The sequence below is a fragment of the Cryptotermes secundus genome, unplaced genomic scaffold (assembly GCF_002891405.2).
Source record: "Cryptotermes secundus unplaced genomic scaffold, Csec_1.0 scaffold878, whole genome shotgun sequence".
Classification (NCBI taxonomy): domain Eukaryota; kingdom Metazoa; phylum Arthropoda; class Insecta; order Blattodea; family Kalotermitidae; genus Cryptotermes; species Cryptotermes secundus.
In genome coordinates, this window is record NW_019727407.1 from 38678 (window position 1) to 50996 (window position 12319).

Below are 12319 nucleotides of genomic sequence, written 5' to 3' on the forward strand. Positions count from 1 at the left end.
TCCACCCCTCCACACGACTTAATAGAGTAATGTTTATTTAATTAAGCACAGGGACAACTTTATTTAGCTGGCCCTTCCATACCTCAGGTAGTTAGTCGCCGGCTTTCCCCCCACTGCGGCCCGGGTTCAAGCCCGGGTCAGGTTATAATGGGACTTGTAGTGAATAAAGTGGCATTGTGGCAGATTTTCTTCGAGTTCTATTTCCCCTGCCAATTCTTATTCAACTGATTGTTCCACAATCATCATCCTCTATCACCTGGGGCTGGTACAATAGGCAAAACGGTGACCGACGTATCAATTGGACTCAGTCTCACGCCATGAGAGAAAAGTCACCCTTCAGATTACATTTAGACGTTTCAAGTGGTCGCTTTTCTCACTACATAACCAAACTGCAGCGAAAATTTGTTTCCTTGTGTCCCCGCATTTTCCGACCGTCTCCTTTTTAGTTCAATATCCTCAGATGTAGAGTGGAAATGAGGGTGCTCTTGGTTATGCAGTATTATCTAGTTTTAGAATAATCACAAAATAGCTACTGTAGCATTGAATTATTATTCAGCTTATAGACAGCTCAGGAAGCTATTTAACAAGACTGACCGAGCATAAATCCCTATATAAGTCTCTGTGACCCATACATGCAAAACTGCCTAGACACAAATCCCTATATAAGTCTCTGTGACCCATACATGCCACGGTCTCAATCCAATGTTTCAACGATGACAGGACTGACTGGGAATATCCACTAGCACATGTGTGACTGTGGTATTTGTGACAACTTTATTTTTGTTGTCATTGTGAAGAACCATAAAACACCTACAGAGTATGTAACTACCCTCATCTACCCCAGGGTGGGCGATCGATTTTAATTATCTAAGTCTTAATGTGTGGAGTATCAAGTTTATCCATTTTACCTCCCAAACGGCATGTGGCGATCTGTCAAGCCACAATGAGGCTTCTTCCGCTACAAGTTAGAGACCATTTTACTTCATTTTATGGTCTTGGCTATAAACCGCAGGGAGGAAATGAAAATAAATTGCTGACCTTTTGGGCTGTGCTCCTGTGAACATCCCTGTTCCCTGCTAGAAGTCATTCCGTGTGACAGGGAACAGAGCATAGATGTAACTCCCGAGGGGTGAAGCATTAGAGCTAACGGAAAGAATTTCTCAGGCCTGTTGCAGCCCTGGCTGCTAGGTGCTGAAAATAAAATATAAGAATGAGAAATTATCATATACTCAAGGATTACGCGTATTTAACAAATACGTTATTTGTAAGTTGGTATTCCTCTGTGGCATTTATACTCATGTACAGCAGATAATATTAAATTTTTTGTTTGTCTTCTCCATCTTCTATTGAATTATAAGGAAGATATAAAAAAGTACATTTTTATGTCATGAAACAATTACAACTTTGCTCGAAACCTTAGAAGAGAAGCCAAAGAGATTATGACATACTAAACTATCTTCGTGGAGCTGAGCCCATTTTGAGAAACCGTCAGCTCGAGAACTTCCCAGCATTTTATGGAACCAGAAGATTCACAACAGCCCTCCACTGGTACATATCGTGAGCCAGAATAATCCAGTCCACACCACCCTATTTCTCTAAGAGCCATTATAATATTAGCGGCACGCTGTAGCGTAGTTGGTTGAGGCACTATTCTACAAGCCGGAAGGTCGCGGGTTCGAGTCCCGATGAGGTGATTTTTTTCAATGGATTTAATCCTACCAACCGCACTATGGCCCTGGGGTCAACTCAGCCTCTAACGGAAATGAGTACCAAGAATCTTCCTGGGGATAAAGAGCGGGCCTCCGTGGGCTGTTAGAGGGATAGCTTTACCTTTCTTGTCATTATTCTTATGTATCCACCTACAGACTGATCTTCCTACTGGTCTCTTTCCTTCTGGCTTTCCTATCAATTTCCTAATTGCATTCCTCTTCTCCCCATTCCTGCTCATCCTCCTTGACTTGACCAGTCTAATTATATTCGTAAAAGAGTAAAATTATGAAGCACGTCATCATGCTATTTTCTCCAAACTCCTGTCAAGCCTAAGAGACACTCAACATAAATTGACCCCGAAAACATTAAAGTTACCCAACATATAAATTCGCATCCTTTATGGTATAACGCCTCTCTCTGCAACTGAGTCTACCAAGCCGACTATTGAGAAGAAAATCTTATAAAGAAACTATTGATTAGCCTCAGATTGTTGAAGTGCCGTGTAAATGGCTTCAGGGAGCGAAGTACAACAACAGAGGCGATAAACGATATCCATTGCTGGATATAGGACTAATATACAAGCGGCTATAAAATATGAGACAAGAATGAAAAGTGTTTTCTATGTGGTCCGCGCCGAGACTCTTTGCCAGGCAACTGCTAGATAACATGCCTCTAGAACAATAGATGGTCTGTGTTTTCTGTGCAGCTTGGTCCGTGCCGCTACTTAATAAGGTAGACAGTTTGAAGGAACTCGACACCAACCCAAAGAGAAATGCGAGCAGGGGTGCCACAAGGTTCAGTCCTTTCCCCTACTCTTTTAAATTTGTACATAAATGATGTCCCCCAAGCACATGGTGTTCACATGGCTCTCTTTGGGGACACCTGTCTGTATGCGACAGGTCGCAAGGAGGGTTTTTGCTGTTAGAAAACTCCAGCGGTGTCTCAGCTCAATGGAGACCTGGTGTGAGCGTTGGAGTATCAAAATTAATGAAGATAAGACTCAAGGGGTCTACTTCTCTCGTAGTTGTCGACCTTCTGAGTCTTGGCTCACTCTAAATGGACGAAATATTCCATTTGTAAATAGTGCAAAATATCTAGCTGTAATCTTCGATAGGAGAGTGACTTGGAGATTACACACAGAAATGATCGAAGCCAAGGCCTTGAGAACATTCATTAGAGTATATTCCCTATTCAGAAGTGAGCGTTTGAGTGCTAATATTAAACTGACCCTCCACAAAGCTCTCATTAGATCCGTAATGACTTATGCTAGTCCCGCCTGGGAGTTTGCGGCAGACACTCATCTAGTGAAATTGCAGCACCTGCAAATCAAGGTTCTCCACACCACCGGCAATTTTCCAAGGCGCACACCGGTCCGCGATTTGCACATGACATTTAAAATCTCATACGTATATGAGTATATAACAAAATTATGCAGGAAACAAGCAGAAGTCATACAAAATCATGAAAATGAGAATGTTCGCAACATCGGACAAGGCGAAGCCAGACACAGAAAGTATAAGAGGCTTAAACTTGGCGGCGGTCAGGCATACGGCCGTTCAAGTGACTAGACTGCCGTGGTAGCGAATACTACTAGAAATAGGGCATAGTCTGCTGTACTGAGCCTGGATTGATAGAGGCCTTGTATATATTGTACATAGAAATAGGAATTAAGATTAAATTTGTAAATATATGTAAATACTGACGATGGACTTACTAACACAGACTATGTCTGGCAAATGACAGACCCGAACTCTCGTCAGAGATGGCGCCCCAAATGAACAGGACAGTAACTTTCATATAATGAAAAAAAATAATCTGGTCATGAGCCCCAGTCGGGGCTCCAAACCAAGACAGACAGACTGACTGTCAGTCGCAATGTGACTTGGACTTGGAAGTTTACAACCCCGTGTGGAGGAGGGTTCGAATACCTCCACCGTGACCCTGCGAGCCGTAAGAGGCAACGAAAAGGGAAGTCTCAAATCTGAGACAGTAAAATATGGTCGCAAGTCCCAAGGGATTCGGACCCGAGAAAGACTGCACTGACAAGGGCCAGCAGCATATACAAAAGACAGACCCATCCTCTCGTCAGAGAGGGCGCCCCACAAGAACAAGACCATAACTGTGAAGCGGTGATAATTAATATCTGCTCATGAGCCCCAGATGGGGCTCGACACCAAGACTCACTGACTGACTAACCGTCAGTCGCAATGTGACTTTGACTTTGGAGTAGTCAATTGTCGGTAGGAGATAACCACGAGATGATAGTAGCTGAAGAAGAATTAGAAGTCAGCCAGTGTAGACTTAACTTGTAATTATAAGAGTTAGTCACAGTGAGAAGGTTTTACCAGGAGACGACTAGTGCAGACTGAGAATCCTAGTGCTTGTGCAATGGTAAATGCTAAATTGTGTGAATCAGCGATGACGCTCTATTGCTTGTGAGCATGACTTGAGTGTATAAGATGATAATCCAATCATCAAATCTAGAACCAGTTATTATTAGTCACGGAACTCCGGAAACGTGACAACAAATTCCAGTGGAATTCTTACACAATTAATACAAAATATTTGAATCAGAAAATGGCTAATTAAGGCCATAATTCGAGTATATTGGGCTCTGAGAATATTTAATCATCACAAACTGGATAACATGATGGTAATTTTTAATTTATCTTAACATAAATAGCGCATCGGTAGCAATGATTTCTGTAAAATAATTATTCTTTATTTAGTTACCCTATTGGTGGTACTTGGTGAAGAGCGCAAATTGTGGAGCTTATCGTGCTCTGCATCAACGCCTTAACATTGACGAATGTAAAGATAAATACAAGGGTAGAGTCAGGTTTGCCGGTCACGGTAACCGAGCGGTCTAAGGCATGTACTGTCTTCGCTCGCTTGGAAACTGGGATCGTGGGTTCGAATCCCACTCAGGGCATGGATGTTTAGTTTGTGTGTGTGCGTTTTTCTGTGTTCGTATACAGGTAGAGGCCTTGCGACGAGCTGATCACCCGCCCAAGTAGTCCTACCGAAGGTGTAAGATCTAGAAAAACCGAAGTGAACGAAGAAGTCCATGGAGGTGGGCCTAGGCCCACTGGGGCTGTAGTGCCAAGGGAAAAAAAAGCAGAGTTGTCCGTACGATTAATAAACCGTTACGCAACGAAGAGGAACAGTTGAACGGAATATTTCTTCTTCGCTCTCAACTTCGACTATAGAAGACGACTAGTGTTCAGCTTCACGCCCCGGCCGTCCTATTCTCCATCACAAATTTAATAGGAGTCAGAGTCGGGGCCTGGCTCTGGTTCAATCTCGATGCTTTGGAGAAGAGAGAAACTTTTTGCCCTGCCGGGGATCTAGCTCCGGTACCTCAGCCCAGTCACTATACCGACCAGTGTAGCGGTAAGATTTACTGCTTCTACAAGTACATATGACAGGATAAGAGAAACTTTTTATGTGGTAACAAAATTTGTATTATACAGTAGTAACCATATTACTAAAAGACAAATTCTTTTCAATTTTCTCATAGCTGAGGAACATTAGTCTTCTGGTTGGGGGAGGAACTTATTTTTATTTTCTCTTCCGTATACAGCCTCCAGACGCCTGTAGCTGGAAATCATCTGTAGCATAGCTGGAGCCAGTGAAAGGGATACGGTGCAGAACCGAAACCGACAAGCACAGATTACGGGTGTCACAGGGCAAGAGAAACGGTTCTGCCACTCTGAAGCTCCGTGCAAGAGGAAAGTTATAAATAAATATTTCAGTAGTCTCGAGGAGCTAACAACAATGTGACTATGTTAAAATGTTCTTCTCTTTCTTTTATAAGAAATGAGCCAAGTAAATACTGACCGTTTCAAAGCAGTGCTTTATTATTACTTTTAGAACCATTTGTCTTCCCGTCTTATGCCGAATAACTTGATGATTAAAGTATTCAGAACAGTCACTTTACACGATGTTCTATTATTGAAGCAGAATTAATTTCCTTTCCAAAAGCGGATAAGACAGATTAAATATGTTTGAGGGCAGGCTGCTAGCCACCATAGCAAAGCCAAACATCTAGAAAATATAAACACATATTTTCCACCACAACAAAATAGAACACAAGAAGAAGAAATATAGTAGAACACACAAAATATAATTTTCAAAATATTTTAACAAGAATCCAGGAGTCGATATATTGGCTGGACGGTTGTGGTTCGATCTCTGGCAAGGCAACGTCCAGACCGGCTCTGGGCCCCATCCAGCCTCCTATACAATTTGTACCGACGGTGATTTCTTCGGAGATAAGCCGACCGGGGCGTGAAGCTGACCACGCACCTCAATTTTGTACCGAGGTCAAGAATTATGGAGCATTACCTCCATTTCCCCATATATTTTCGGACCATGGTGCTTAATTCATTAATCACATGGACAATTTTGCTTTTTGACAAGAATCCAACTTCTTTTTTAAGCTTTTAGCCTTGCCATTTTGAGTGCCATGACATATTAGAACGTAGCTGTCTATACAAATCATCAAATGTACCTGATGATGACCCCATGAGACCCAAACATGTAGTAAATATACTTGTAAACTTGTAATAAGTGGCAGCTTAACCAGAAATATACGGACAAGACTGTACTTCACAAATATTCAGGAAATATTTTAGCCTAATCGAGAGGCAGTAGCATAAGCCGGTCACGGTAGCCGAGCGGTCTAAGGCATGTACTGTCTCTCTCGCTTGAAAGCCGGGATCGTGGGTTCGAATCCCACACAATGCATGGTTGTTGATGGGAGTATGCGTTTATCCTGCGTTTGTGTTTTCCTGCCTTTCGGCGAGCTGATCACCCACCGAAGGAGTCCTACTGTCTGTAAAATGGCAAAGAAACTGAGAAATCAGCCCTATGTTCCAAAGTGGAAGCAAGAGGAGAGGAAAAAGAAAAAGAATTAAGGAGGATGATGTGGGGGTGAGATACAACAAATTTATAAAAGAAAGAATAAGAAAACTTGAAGGAAGGTCATCATTAAGCAACCAAGGTATGTTACATCCGGCAAATATGACGAAGATGGAATCCGTGCTTAAGGATTAAGTTCTCCACAAAATAATAATGTAATATGTATGTAGGCTTTATTACTTGCTCGGACGCTGGTTGGGGGGGGGGGGATGGATAGGATATTGGATTTATTGACCCCTCGTATACACCACTCGGAACTACAATTAATTACAGCGCTATCGCCAATCTGCACACTTTACAAATCATTGTAGCATCCGCTTACTCTTTGCCAGTCTGATATCTTCACCAGACGTTCCCTACCAATGACTCCTAACAGTGGAATTTCTTCAGTTTCCCACGTTCAGATCCTCTTGTCACAACCGCCCGTGCAGAACGCTTGTTCACTGTCAACTCGACGACAGAGCCATATCTTCTCAGACCCCCTTGAATAGCTCAACTGTCACCCTCAACTTTATGGGTCTCAGGCTGGTGGTCATTTCACACTAACCTCTTAGTCTCCTCTTTACAGGTTGACTTCCAACTGAGAACCGACAACTTCACTTCACTTCACTTCACTTCACTTCACTTCACTTCACTTCACTTCACTTCACTTCACTTCACTTCACTTCACTCAGCCTGCGTGGTGTCCACGTTATACATCCTCGGGGAGGACCCAACAGAAAACACCTTCGTTTCCATTGTAACTGTATTGTGTGCGTCTCGTTTCCGCGGAAATGTGTTTACCGAGCCGTTACCAAGCAACTCATGTTCCTTCCCGCGATCGTTGCATAGCAACAGTACTAAACCTTACAATACTCTGGTTTTACAGTGATAATGCTTCTGACTTCCGATTACCGGCTCCTCTTTTTGATTTATTTTATGCTTTTGTCAGCATGTGAATATTATATAAACAGTATATGGAAAGATGATTGTTAATAATGAATTCGAAAGAATTTGAAAGGAAGCAGCCGTGGCCAATTACAGTTAGTATCGCTATATATTTCTTGCGGGGGTGAGAAACACTACGAAAACCCTCGGTCAGTGTAAGCAGACCTAGATGCTTACCTAGCAAATCCAGAACACAAATCTACAGTGTTGCCGCTACGTCGGCCAACTCGGTAACATTGAAAGGGGATGGGATGTTATGAGATTTCCCTGATTTTAATTAGTCCATCCATTCACAGTTGTGCAGTGCCTTATAATGGGCCACGACTTTAAGGCACTGCACAACTGTAGAGTGTATGGACTAATTAAAATCAGGGAAATCTCATAACATATGCAGCCATAATTATCATATCATAATTGGTTCGACTCCCGATCATAGCTGACGCGCAGTCTAAGGCATGCAATGTCTTCGTCCACTCGAACGCTGCGATCGTGGGTTCGAAACTCACTCCAGACATATCTGTATTTTTTTAATTTTGTTTTTCTGCGTAGGTAGCGGCCTTGTGACGGACTGATCTCCCATCCAAGGAGTCCTACCGCCTCTCTATAACATTAAGAAACTAAAATGACGGGGCCAGGGTAAAACAGAGCTACAGAGCCAGCAATAGTTGTAGTAACTGATTCGACCGAACTTGAGGCAGAAGTTGATAATGGAAGACACGGGTATGTTCATGCACCGGCGCTGTCTGCGGGTGCACTTGTTTTCTTGATGAGCTTAAGTAACGTTCTTATCTTATTGAGACTTATTAAGTGGAACCAATGTCGTGGGACAATAGAAAATATAAACACACTACAATGAATGTCAAATTTGGCCATGGTAACACGATACCCACATTCAAGTATCCACTTTATAGACAGCTAGAATCATCTAGGATTTGTTTGGATTGGAGATCTAACAGGGGTATGAAATGTCCACACTACTTTTCTGCTTCTCTTCCTCGTTTTCTTTCACATCATTCGTGTTAGGTTAAACAGATGCCTCTACAGTGTTCATAACACTGAGCTCTGTCCATATCTGTCTAATGATTTCACTCAAACGCACACATTTCTTATCCCACAATTCAAACTTCAATTTTCATTCCCCCTCTCCTTTTCACTTGTCTTCCTCCTCCTTCTCCTTCCCTTCCTCTTCTATTGAGTAAGTCTGCACCGCTTCCAAAGTGTACAGAAAAGTTCCGGTTAGAATCTAGGCTGGGACACCGGCTAACATGACTTAGGGTTTTCGTGGTCTTTCTCAGTCCCTCCGAGAAATGCTAGGATAGTACATTGAAATAAGCCATGACACGTTGCAGCCATATCCTTTCCAATTTCCATCCTTTCATACTATACAATCTGAGGTAATCTTTGCATTATATAAACCATATATTATCACATGACGCCTGAAAGCCGGAATAGTGAAGCCAGAGCGGAAGTCTATTGCTAGCTAATAACTCGACAAACATGTTTCCGCTACAACGAATAGACAAGGAATAATCCATTGCTAAGCAACGTTTCAGTAAGCACGTTCAGGCAGCAACGGTTAAACACAGAAAACCAGAAGACTGGAGGAACTTTAAGACATGGAGACTTATATTCGGTTCGCCCCGAAGTTGTAAAAGAATTAGTTCAGTTCATTCGTGAGAGTGAGCGGTGAGTCTTCGTTCATCATTCATCAGATTGGAAGAGACTCGTAGTCCAGCGAGGAACGGAGCGAGTCTTAGACGTTCATCAATTGCGAGCTGTTATAATTGGCTGTAATTTAAAGGGGGCAATAAATCCAATCATTCAATCCTGAACCCGTTACTATTAGTCACGCAAACCCCTCATATGTGACAACTGGTGTCAGAAGTGAAATATATTCTTCTTCTCCGTATTTTATTCTTATATTTCTTCTAATGTTGATTTCCTCTTTTCTCTCTTCCAAATCCACGTTTTCTTCATATAATTTTTCCCTTTTGCATTCCTTATTTGTATCTACTTCATAACTCACTCGTCTGTGTAAGCGCGTTCTGTTATCCTACAAACTACATTCTCTATTTCTCGTGTCTCTATCGTGAAATAAAGGACCGCGGACTCTTGCCTCTACAATATCAGATCAGTGCTATATTAAGATCATATTGCAAATTCCTGTCCAGACCAGCTTCAGCTTGTTTCCAGGAGGATACGACGAGGGCGCCACGATCGATTGAGTACCATCTTTACTATTCTATTTTCATAACCATCACAGAACCTGGCAAATTTGTCTCATAATATGATCATATTTCTCAGTTTATATTTAAATAATTACTGGACGAACACTGTGTGTGAGTTTTAACACAAATTAGCAGCTATATATTCTCTATATGCATTTGAATTATAGTTAGGGGAGAAATTACTAAAATCTGATCAAATCTAACCCAGACCTCTTTTGATAGACTCGTTGGAGTCACACAAATTTTAGCTGAGTTCACAAAGGTCACATTACACTTTCATCGGTAGTTCTTGCTTCAGTGATACTTATTGCAGTACAGATGTATTGTCGTAACACTAATTGCATTGTTACACATATTGTCTGACATCACTGCCTTGTACGTATATTTAGTTATATTTTCATATACATTTTTCTCTGGCGAAATATTTTAAGTTAATTTCAGTGAGATGTGTATTTTATGTAATGCACCAGTTTCATACTTAGAAAAGTCCCTTTAAAAAATAAAATTAACTGTTTTTATTTTCGTTAAAGCTTTGTCCAAGGGCCACATTATTAGCCAGCATAACTCAGTAAATATAGGGACTAGAGCATAGGCTGGACAACAGGAATTATAATTTGCAGCAGTGACAGAATTTATTATCTTCCCCATTTTTCAGACAGGCTCTGGGGCCCACAAAATGGCTGCCAGGAGGTCATACTACGGGATCGAAGAGAATGGAGCGTTAAGATGACCACTCACCTCAATTTAGTATCGAAGCTAAGAATGCGTGGAATCATACCTCCACTCCCAATTCCTTTATGATATGTGATTGACGATGTTTGAAGAGATAACCACGTATTAAGCTCCTATACAAATATTTCTGTTGCTATAATGAACACACTGACACTTCTGTGTCTTCGTTAGCCGTTGCGTAGTAGCGCTTCGGTCGATGGAAGATTCTCCGCTTCTGTATTGGTCCACGCCATGTAGCTTTCCTACGAATGAATGAATTGGACTCACGAATGAACTCTCTTTTGTAACTTCGAGAGAACAGAGAGTACTTTTGCCTAATTGAAAAGAGAGGCTATGAAATAGAAGGAAATTTTCCTTAAATGTTGATATCGTCCCTATTATCAAATTTAATCGAAATCCATTCACCAGTTTTGTAGAGCAGGAAGAGCTGAAAAGACATGGAATATAGGAGCAAGAGATGGTGGTATTTGACCACTTCAACGTATATTCATTTTATACATATCGGGGAGAGAGTTCATAATGTATTGACTTGTAAAATATGGCTCTAACTGGTCCGTATTTTGACACCCTTGATAACTAATAGGAAACGACCTAAAAATGGAGAAGTAAAACTCGCTGCAGTTTATAAGGGATGTATACATGGTCTTATGGAAATGAGAGGTAACCCGAGACGGAAATCCATTCAGACTTCCCACATGAAACCCGAGCGCTACCGCCAGTAGATTCTCTGTTTTACGGACGTGGCTGTGACAGGCCACGGAGTTGTTACCCAATATGGCAGGCAGCGTAACGCGGGGCATGTTCATTTCAGCAATAATGTATATGTCACGTAGGTTAATTTGTTATGTTCAGTCGCTGATTAGAACTAATTCAGTGGAGCAGAGAATTTATTTAGAGGCTCTTAGTCAGCCAGACAGTAGAGAAAGAGGCCGCCTTTCACGGAACCAATACATTCATTACCGTGTTCAAGAGAATCTGCCATTGGACCACATCCGAATTTAGTTTCATCCTGTCGGCAATCTCTCAAATAATACTACATTCCCACCGACGACTAGATCTTTCAAATGGTTTTACAATTAAAGTTTCGTAAGCATTTCTCATGTCTCTCATGTGTGTTACATTCTCCCTCATTTCAACTTTATTGATTTAATTAAATTATGAAAGGAGCCGAGGCAGCGCAGTCGGTATAGCGCTTGGCTACTGGAAGCACGACGGAGGGGTCGGAATTCGAGTCCTGGTGTGTTCAAGAATTTTATTTTTCCCACGTCGTTCAGACTGATTCTGGGGCCCGCTCAGCCTCCTATCCAATGGTTAAAGGGGGCTCTTTCTATGGGGGGTAAAGTGGCTTGAGCGTGAAGCTGACCACTCACCTCCAACTAGTGCCGAGTTCAAGAAAACATTGCTCTATATATCCGTTCCTCCATACATCTTCATGGCGTATTGTTTAATTATTTAAGCACAAGGACAAATTTACCGTAATTTCACCTTATCAAAATCGGGCGAAGGATTCGAATATATAGTTCCCTAAAATGTAATTCTCTACAGCCTCCTTGATTTCTGTCTTCTTAGGTACAAATATTTCCTTCAAGATCCAGTTCTCAGGTACTGTCAATCTACATTCTATACTTTATTTCTTTATGATTATTAGCCTACCTTCCTTATTTTGAAAATAATAAAAGTAGTCTTATAAGATCACCTTGCTGCCTGTGTGTCTACGTTACTATGCAACGGCTCGGTAAACACGTTCCCGCGACAACGAATATAAATGCAATAATTGAAGAAATATTGGATACATCGTT

General features: G+C 41.6%; 1 long non-coding RNA gene across 1 annotated transcript in view; it reads right to left on the reverse strand.

Annotated features, from left to right (window-relative positions):
* Positions 1-1046: 1046 nt before the first annotated feature.
* LOC111864747 overlaps positions 1047-12319 on the reverse strand; it is an 87117-nt gene continuing 75844 nt past the window's right edge. Inside the window, exon 3 of the long non-coding RNA XR_002842848.2 lies at positions 1047-1191. This is a non-coding gene — a long non-coding RNA (uncharacterized LOC111864747). The remainder of the gene's footprint in view (positions 1192-12319) is intronic.